We start from the raw sequence: 9414 nt of genomic DNA on the forward strand, positions 1-9414 counted from the left end.
GACAATTTTGACAATTTTGACAATTTTGACAATTTTGACAATTTTGACAATTTGACAATTTTGACAATTTTGACATTTTGACAATTTTGACAATTTTGACAATTTTGACAATTTGACAATTTTGACAATTTTGACATTTGACAATTTGACAATTTTGACAATTTTGACAATTTTGACAATTTTGACAATTTTGACAATTTGACAATTTTGACAATTTTGACAATTTTGACAATTTGACAATTTTGACAATTTTGACAATTTTGACAATTTTGACAATTTTGACAATTTTGACAATTTTGACAATTTGACAATTTTGACAATTTTGACAATTTTGACAATTTTGACAATTTTGACAATTTGACAATTTTGACAATTTGACAATTTTGACAATTTTGACAATTTGACAATTTTGACAATTTTGACAATTTTGACAATTTTGACAATTTTGACAATTTTGACAATTTTGACAATTTGACAATTTTGACAATTTGACAATTTTGACAATTTGACAATTTTGACAATTTATTTGACAATTTTGACAATTTTGACAATTTTGACAATTTGACAATTTTGACAATTTTGACAATTTAATTTCACAATTTTGACAATTTTGACAATTTTGCAATTTTGACAATTTTGACAATTTGACAATTTGACAATTTTGACAATTTTGACAATTTTGACAATTTGACAATTTTGACAATTTAGACAATTTGACAATTTTGACAATTTGAAAAATTTGACAATTTCGACAATTTTGACAATTTGACAATTTTGACAATTTTGACAATTTGACAATTTTGACAACAATTTTAATAATTTGGCTGGGTTTTTTTATTATTTCTTGACTGTTTAAACGAATGTTTTGCTAACTTTTTCGGATTCGACTAATTAATCGATTGATTTCGTGAAAACTGTGCTCGATCTCCGGTTGCGCATCACTGATCATTCGGGGGAGACAGCCCGGCTCGAGGTCGTTACATGTGCAGATTTAATCCGTAACTCTCCCAGATCGGTAGTTAAAATTGTTGGTTGAGTGAAGCTTAAAAAAACTAGTAGGAAAAAAACAACGAATCTAGCCTAACTCATATCAAAAAGCGCGAGAGCACTGCAGCGGGCGCGGGAAATATGGATCAATAGACGTATTAATTGGCGGTATCCATAAAACCACCGACGCGAAAACGTGGAGAAAGTATCGCAAAGTGATTCCATTTTCCATTTTGCAGGCCGGCCACATTCGTACATACTCAGGCAGGGTATGGGTCCGCGTTTTTCCTCTCTCTGGCTCTGGCTGGTGCCGTGGAATGGAAGCTACTATTTACTAGTTACTACTAGGAGGCCACTGGCAAATCTTTCGAACCGGCTCCACCATCATCGGTTGTTGGCCGGCCAGGCTACCGGATCATGGATGTGTGATGGACGAGAAGCTGGTTAGAAAATGAGTTGTAAATGCATTAGAGCAGAGGCGGAAATATTAGGGGGAAAGTTTGGAGAAAGGCGAGGGAGGTTTTGACAAAGATTGGCCACGAGTGTCCACGAGAGTTGAACGCATTTTCGATCAGCGCGCATTGCAATGAATGATGGCAGCAGCTTGACTTGACTTGTTTAAACTGATAAATGTTAACAGGGGCTTTGACCGTTCGCAGAAGACCAAGGTTGCACTTAAATCACACCGGCAGCGGCCATCAGCTCCCGGTGGGGCAAGTTTCGTTTCGTTCGTTTTGTGAGATTTGTTGTCTCTCGGAACGGTGCTGTAACCTGAATGGCACCTGTGGCGTGAGATGTGGCCGTTTTTCATCCGATCTCTGGCGTGGAGACTTTCGTGCCATCTTGAGAGAGGTGTTGATTGTTGACAAATGTGACGTCCCAAGAAGACATTCGGTAGAGCACTTAATTGCGGCTTGACACTTGAGAATCAGATTTAAAGTTTGAGTCGTTGTGTTGTTTTTTCGATAATTAGATGAATTTAGGGTTTAACAGTTATTTCTCTTGAAAATTATCTTTCAATTTTCACTTTAAATTCAAGTTAAAAAAATTATCGAATATCATATAGTATTATATAACTTTTCTTAATATTTCATAACAAATGCGCATGAATAGATTACATTATGACTTCGAATTTTACACATGAAGGCTTAGCAACCAACGTAAAGGGTAGGTACATGTTTATTCAATTCTCAAAAAAAGTTATGGCCGGATTATAATTCAAAGGGTTGAAAATATCCATAAACATTGCGCTAACCAGCCGCGATAAACTCGAGTTCATCAACCAGCCAACCAGTCAGCTTGGGGGTCTCTCGGAAGAGCCCAACCGCAAGAGCCGCTGATCCGGTGCGGGGGAGTGGGTAAGGCGATAAATGCGAACTTAAACCGCCACACGTGACTTGCATTGTTTTGCTTCGCTCGGTGCAGCAGCAATGGCATCGCCGCCACCAACCAACAGTCAATTAGAAGTGGTGCAAACTTTTTCACGCTTTCCCTTTCACCGAAGCAACGCGATGTGACGCGACGGATAAGTCATTCTTTTGAATGCAAATTTCTCATTTCACATCGCGCAGAGTGCATAATTCGCGTCATGTCGTCGTCGCCGCCGCCGCCGCCAAACCACACACTCACGGTGGTGGTGCTCGACAGGAATTGTTCAAGAGCAAAAAAAAACTGTCTCCCAAGAAAGTCTTACAAAACCACACAATCGGTTTAATCTTTTGTGCACAGGGATTGGGTGACATTTTTTACACTGCGCGCCGGTATCAGATCCGCTTAAATCCGCTTAAAAGAATGTCGTCATCTGACTTTACCACATGTTTGGAAAGGTTTGGAAACCCAACGAAAATTGTAAGTAAAATGTATCATTATTTCTCCTACACAATTCCTAGAACTCTATCAGCTCTTTTAAAAAAAATCTGAACCCGATCCTGATCTTGGCCCTTAACCTGTTCCAGATGCTACCCAAAACCAAAATCTTCGTCAAATGCTGATCTCGATCCAGATTCTGACCCTGCTCATGATTTGAAAACCTATCCTGAGTCAGATCCAGTTTCTGATCCTGATTCTGATTCTGATTTTGATCTTGTTTTAGATCCTTACCGTGATCATCATCTTGATATTGATCCTAATCCTAGTGCTGACCCTGATTCTTTTCTGATGTTGAGACAAATCCCAACAATAATACTGATCATGATCCTGATTGATAACTTAACCATGGTCCTGACCCTGAATCTGATCTGGATCCACAGGCTGAGCAAAAATTTACGATACTCGGTTTTCTCGTGTACACTGATGTGCAATAAACTGTTCGAAAGATCTTGACGAGATGAGATCACTATGGGACCAAAAAACTCTACCGTGGAGAAAAAAAGCTATGAAACAAAGAAGTTGTTTTCAGTTTAAAATCAGTCATGTTGAATTTCGCAAATCGACCATATACATTGTATAGATCGACCCAAAAAACTAACCTGAGCAAATTTCAGCTCAATCAGGATTGATTTTGGCGTGCCCAGAGTATTTTTACTGTTTTTCTGAAATGTCTGGAAGATTCTGAAACAATGTCTGGAAAAGTCTGGAAAGGGATTTTCGTAGGTGATAAACAATTTTTTTGGTGTTTTTTGGTCGCCAGATTTTAATTTGGCGTATACTTTTTAGTGCTCATAATATACTCGAAAAATAGTATAATATACAGTTATTTCTGTCACTATCAATTGCGTTTCCCCAAATTTTACTCTCTCAACACCCTTCGCTCTATAAAATTTCTTATTCTCATCATAGCGCATCATTACACAATTGTAGCCGCTGAAATCCGAACTGTCGACGAGAATCTTGACTGGGACCAGGTGAAGACGCTGGCTCCGGATCGTCAACAGTGGAGGTCTTTTACCACGGCCCTATGCACCGGAGGATCGGCGCGGGATCATTAAGTAAGTTAAGTAAGTACACAATTTTAAACATTTTGAATTTACTTTATTTTGTTGAAAAATTCATGGCTTAACCCAAAAGTCTGGAATTGTCTGGCTTGAAGAAATGTCAAAAGTCTGGAGGTCTGGAAACCTAAAAAAATGCCTGGCGGAAGACCAAAAAGTTTGGAAAATCACGGGGGGGTGCCTCAAAGCGCTCAAATTTTCGGTTTTATGAAGAGAGCGCAAGTTTTGCTCTCAACGCATGCAAACCGTTGCCAGCGACAATATTTGCTGCTTCTCTCATTGGAAAATTCTTTCAAATACACTTTCCGGTTCTTCTTTATAATCTGCGAACAGGGCGGACATTTTATCATATCCGATTTAAACTGACTTCACGTAATTATTTTCCTTATTTTTTAACTTATTTGGTAAGAATTGCGATTCGCAGTAACTTTGTTAACGACTTGAGCTATCATCATCACTAATATAACTAAAAAGTTAAAATTATTATCAGCATAAAAGTACACAATATTTGAATTCCTCAAATTTTTTTCTTCGGAATACGTTTCTTGAGATGCGGAATGACTTCCGCGATAGTTGTTCACATCTCTCTTATTTCCTTTTTTTGTGGACAGGAAACATGTGAGCTTTTTTCCACAATGAGGAAAGATTGCGCCGCCCAGCCATGATTGAAAAATGTGCCTGACGGGTACTATTTAGTATCAACAAAGATGGCATAAGACACTTTAAAATAGAAGATGGTATATCGTCCGGGCCCATAGAAGTTGATTTTTTCAAGCTTAGCTGTAGCTTTCAGGATGGCTGCATCATCGTCTATAATACCATTCAAAGATGATCCTAGGCGTGATATTCTTCTGACAGCCCTGGTCAGTTCTTTCAAAGCATTTTCCCCAGTTGCGAAAATATCAGAAAACTTCCCGGTAAAAAGTTCACAAATTTAGGGATAATAATTCGCTGTGTCGCTGTCAAGGAACATGTGGGACGGAAACCCTGGTTCTTTCATTTGATTTTTTACGTGTTTTCAAAAACATTTTGGACTGGTCATGGAATTCCTTCATAATCGGTTTAGATAATTTTGATAGAACGCTTACTGACTTAATTAATAGCAATGTTTAATTTGCAGTATTTCTTTCCTTGTACTTGATGTAGTATCATTGTGAACGTTTCTCAGCCGCCTTCAGTTGCCGCAGTTCTTAAGTGACCCACGCTACGTTTTGGAACATGGCGATGAATGATGTAGTTGAGAATGTTTGAAAATGTCTCAGCAGCTGCGTTCGGATCAGAAGAACCGAGCTGAACTTCCCATTCGATGGGTTCAAGGACAAGGGAGATAGCATCGGAATCCACCTTCTTGAAATCTATATAGAAGGATTCCTTTCTCTTCACGGGAGCATATATTCTGCGGCATCGATAGAGAGGGTGATGTGGTAGTGCTTCGATAAGAGGGAGCGGGAGCTAAATCAATCGTCGGAATCCTGAATCCTTCGTCAGCGAAACAGAGGTCGACCGTACGTCTGTTTTCATTTTTGATATTATTTATCTGACTTAGAACGAAGAACGTCCCAGAAAGCCGGTTTTTTGCCTAAATATGTTTTAAGATAACGCCAGATCTCGATGTTTTATGGATTTCTAAGTCATTTGGCATCAAACTTAAAATCTATCTTAGGTGATTTTTAAAATCTCAAACTAGATTTTTGGCAAAAAATCTTTTTTTTTTTTGAGATAACACCAGATTTCACACCTCCTTTGGTGATTTTTGAGGGTCGAATAACCGAGAATTCGAGCGTTTTGAGGCACCTCTAAATCAAGTATTCGATTATGAAATTTTTCCCCTACATCCATTGCCACCCTAGTGTACATCCAAAATCCAAATTAGCCGCAGCCCGTGGCCTGGAGGAAAGCCCACAATTATTCTAAGCCAACGGTCATGAGATCAAATCCCGGTCACGGAATAAATAGAACACTTCCGGTGGGTTGGTGGTTTTAGCATTTGTGAGTTGAACAAAAAAAGGATCTATTCATGGAATTATCAAGTTTCATTGAGATCCTGTATATTTGCCCATTCTCCTTTGATCTCCTATTAATTTTTAAATTAACTTGTAAGTGCTCAAGTTGATACTCCACAGAATGGTCAGATCCTTTGGGGTACCCCTCAGAACCTTTTCTAGCAAGTTTATGTGCCCTTCCAACTCCTTCTATACCACAGTGCAGTGGTTTGGAATCCAGAATGGGTTCGTTTCTGGGATTTATATTTAGTCCTTCGTTTTTCATCACTTCAGACAAACATTTTAGACATTTTGAATCCTATTGCTAACAGTGCTGTGCTTTGGTTATTCAATCAAATCTACTGGCAGGTAATTTTAAAGGTCTTTAAAAAGAGAATAGCTGGCTAGAGGACCTCAAACGTAAAACTAAGTGGCCGGTATTATCGAAGAAATTCGAATTCGGTAGCGTAAGATGAGATGAATAGGACACACGCTGCGATAGGATGTGATTGAGACTGAAAACTAAAGGGACATTGAAGAAGAAACAGACCTTGAAGTTCGTGGTGGCGTAGCCTAGTCGCTGAAATACAAAATTTTGAAAAGAATCTACGCCAGCAGTAGAAATTTTTCATTTAGATTTTAATCTGCGCTGGATCCTTGAATCAGTGCCCAAGTAAGTAATAGAAATAGTATGTCCCACTTAGCTTTTGTTAAACCATCAGCCTATAATTTGGGCTGAGAGCATATACGCAGAGCCCGTTGTCAAGTTTTGAAATTTGTAAGGCTTTTCTCTGGGAAATAGGAACGTGACAATTGCTCCTTTTTCTTAAGACATACTTAAAACATTCAGTCAACCATAAGTTGACGATTTTTAAATTTTTAAAGCTAGAAATGACGTGTTTTGCAATACTTCAATGATGTAATCAATAGCGAAAAAATATCTCAGCCAACCATCTTGACACTCGCCTTTTAACGTATAATCTGCGAAAAAAGAAAGCAAATCGTGAGACAGTTTTTTTTCTTAATCAAATCAGATACGCATATCCAAATTGGCATAAATTCTGACGTAATTACATCACCCTGTCTCCGCTGGCTGAGTTCCGTTTCGCGACTTCGGAGAGTGCGGATCGGGATTACACGACAACCTTCGGAATATTTGATATCTTTTTTTTCTCCTGGGAGACCCGCAATGCAGGTTCGGATTTTGATCTTCACGTGAAAACAACACACACTCATTTGGTCCCCCTGCCTGAAACCGGGCAAGGTGCGGCATTCCGCCATCGGATACCCACCGGCTAAGTGAAGCAGGTATAGCTAGGTGGTGTTGCTGGCTGGGCTTCATCCGATCCATCCGAGAGGCTCCGATCGCGCGCTCTGCACCACTTAAATGCGGGCTGTTGTTGGTTAATAAAAGAGAAAGTTTTTTGCGCAAGTTTTCTTTTCTTTCTCTCGCAGGCGCACGGCAATCGATGGAGCTAGGATTGGGCATCGGAAGTGTGAAGAGACAGGGGGAGGGACCGAGTTTATATGTACATGTGGTCTGGTGGGTTTTGCCCCTCTGCTCTGCCCCTCGTGCAAGCTCGGGGAGAAACCAACACAAATAGCATCATCTGTTTAGCATTAAAAAAGGTAAGTTGATTACATCGAAGAAAAGTAAGGTTATTAAACCGAACAAACTGAGAAGGTCGTCCGAAAATGTTGAAAAATTATATTATAATAAATACAATAGGAATTGAAAATCGAGGATCGATTATTTTTAAGTTTCTTAACCATTTTCATTATTTTTAATTTCTTTACATGTTTTTTTTAGAATTGAGAATAGAGAAATACGAATTAAGAATTGAGAGTTGAAAATTGGAAATAGAGAATTGAGAATCAAAAATGAGCATTGAGAATTGAAAACTGCAAATTGAGATTTTAGAATTGAGAATTTAGAATTGAGAATTGAGAATCGAGAATAGAGAATTGAGAATTGAGAATGAGAATTGAGAAATGAGAATTGAGAATTGATAATTGAGAATAGAGAATTGAGAATTGAAAATTTAAAATTGTGATTTGAGAACTGAGAATTGAGAATTAAGAATTGAGAATTGAGAATTGAGAATTGATAATTGAGAATTGAGAATTGAGAATTGAGAATTGAGAATTGAGAATTGAGAATTGAGAATTGAGAATTGAGAATTGAGAATTGAGAATTGAGAATTGAGAATTGAGAATTGAGAATTGAGAATTGAGAATTGAGAATTGAGGATTGAGAATTGAGAATCGAGAATTGAGAATTGAGAATTGAGAATTGAGAATAAAAAGTTAGGAATTGAGAATTGAGAATTGAGAATTGAAAATTTAAAATTGTGATTTGAGAATTGAGAATTGAGCATTGAGAATCGAGAATTGAGAATTGAGAATTGAGAATTGAGAATTTAGAATTAAGAATTGAGAATTGAGAATTGAGAATGGAGAATTGAGAATTGAGAATCGAGAATTGAGAATTAAGAATGGAGAATTGAGAATTGAGAATCGAGAATTGAGAATTAAGAATTGAGAATAAAAAGTTAGGAATTGAGAATTGAGAATTGAAAATTGAAAATTTAAAATTGTGATTTGAGAATTGAGAATCGAGAATTGAGAATTGAGAATTGAGAATTGAGAATTGAGAATTGAGAATTTAGAATTGAGAATTTAGAATTGAGAATTGAGAATTGAGAATTGAGAATTGAGAATTGAGAATTGAGAATTGAGAATTGAGAATTGAGAATTGAGAATTGAGAATTGAGAATTGAGAATTGAGAATTGAGAATTGAGAATTGAGAATTGAGAATTAAAAATTGAGAATTGAGAATTGAGAATTGATAGTTGAGAATTGAGAATTGAGAATTAAGTATCATGATTTGTGAATTGAGATCAGTGATATTTATCTCGAGAATTCGTTATTTATGGACACTACACTGAAAACTAAAACCAAAGTCAAAGCCATATGTGCTGTAGATAAGCTTATTGTTTCACTTCGAAGTGGAGCCTAACGATGAAACTGTGTCCAGGAAATCGTGATTTTGGCCACCAAATATTTGCCTGGTAGCGAGCGGGCAAACTTTTCGAATGCGTCTGTCTCATTCATCTTTCGCTTCTCGGTGCGGCACATGTAACTTTTGATGCCGGCAGGTTTCCGGTGAAATAAGTTTTAATTGATTATTTCCATACATACTTATGCATTGTACATTCATAGTTTTGAGTTAAGAGGCTGTTGCCAACGAAGAGTCGAGGTGGTGGTTCATTGAATTTGAACGAGAGCCTAGGAGTTATTTTCCCCAACCCGCCACGGATTCGTGAAGGTCAAACAAAATCCGCTCGTTGTCGATGCATATGAAAATGATGGCTTGCGGATAGTTGGTTGGATAGTTTTGTTTTTCTTTTTCTCTATTTTTTCGTTTAATGGTTTTGCACTTTGCACACTTTAATGGCGCGAGAAAACGGAATCAATTTGCGATTACATAAATTTTGGATTTACGTAAACATCA

The sequence above is a fragment of the Uranotaenia lowii genome, chromosome 3 (genome assembly GCF_029784155.1).
Source record: "Uranotaenia lowii strain MFRU-FL chromosome 3, ASM2978415v1, whole genome shotgun sequence".
NCBI classification, from domain to species: domain Eukaryota; kingdom Metazoa; phylum Arthropoda; class Insecta; order Diptera; family Culicidae; genus Uranotaenia; species Uranotaenia lowii.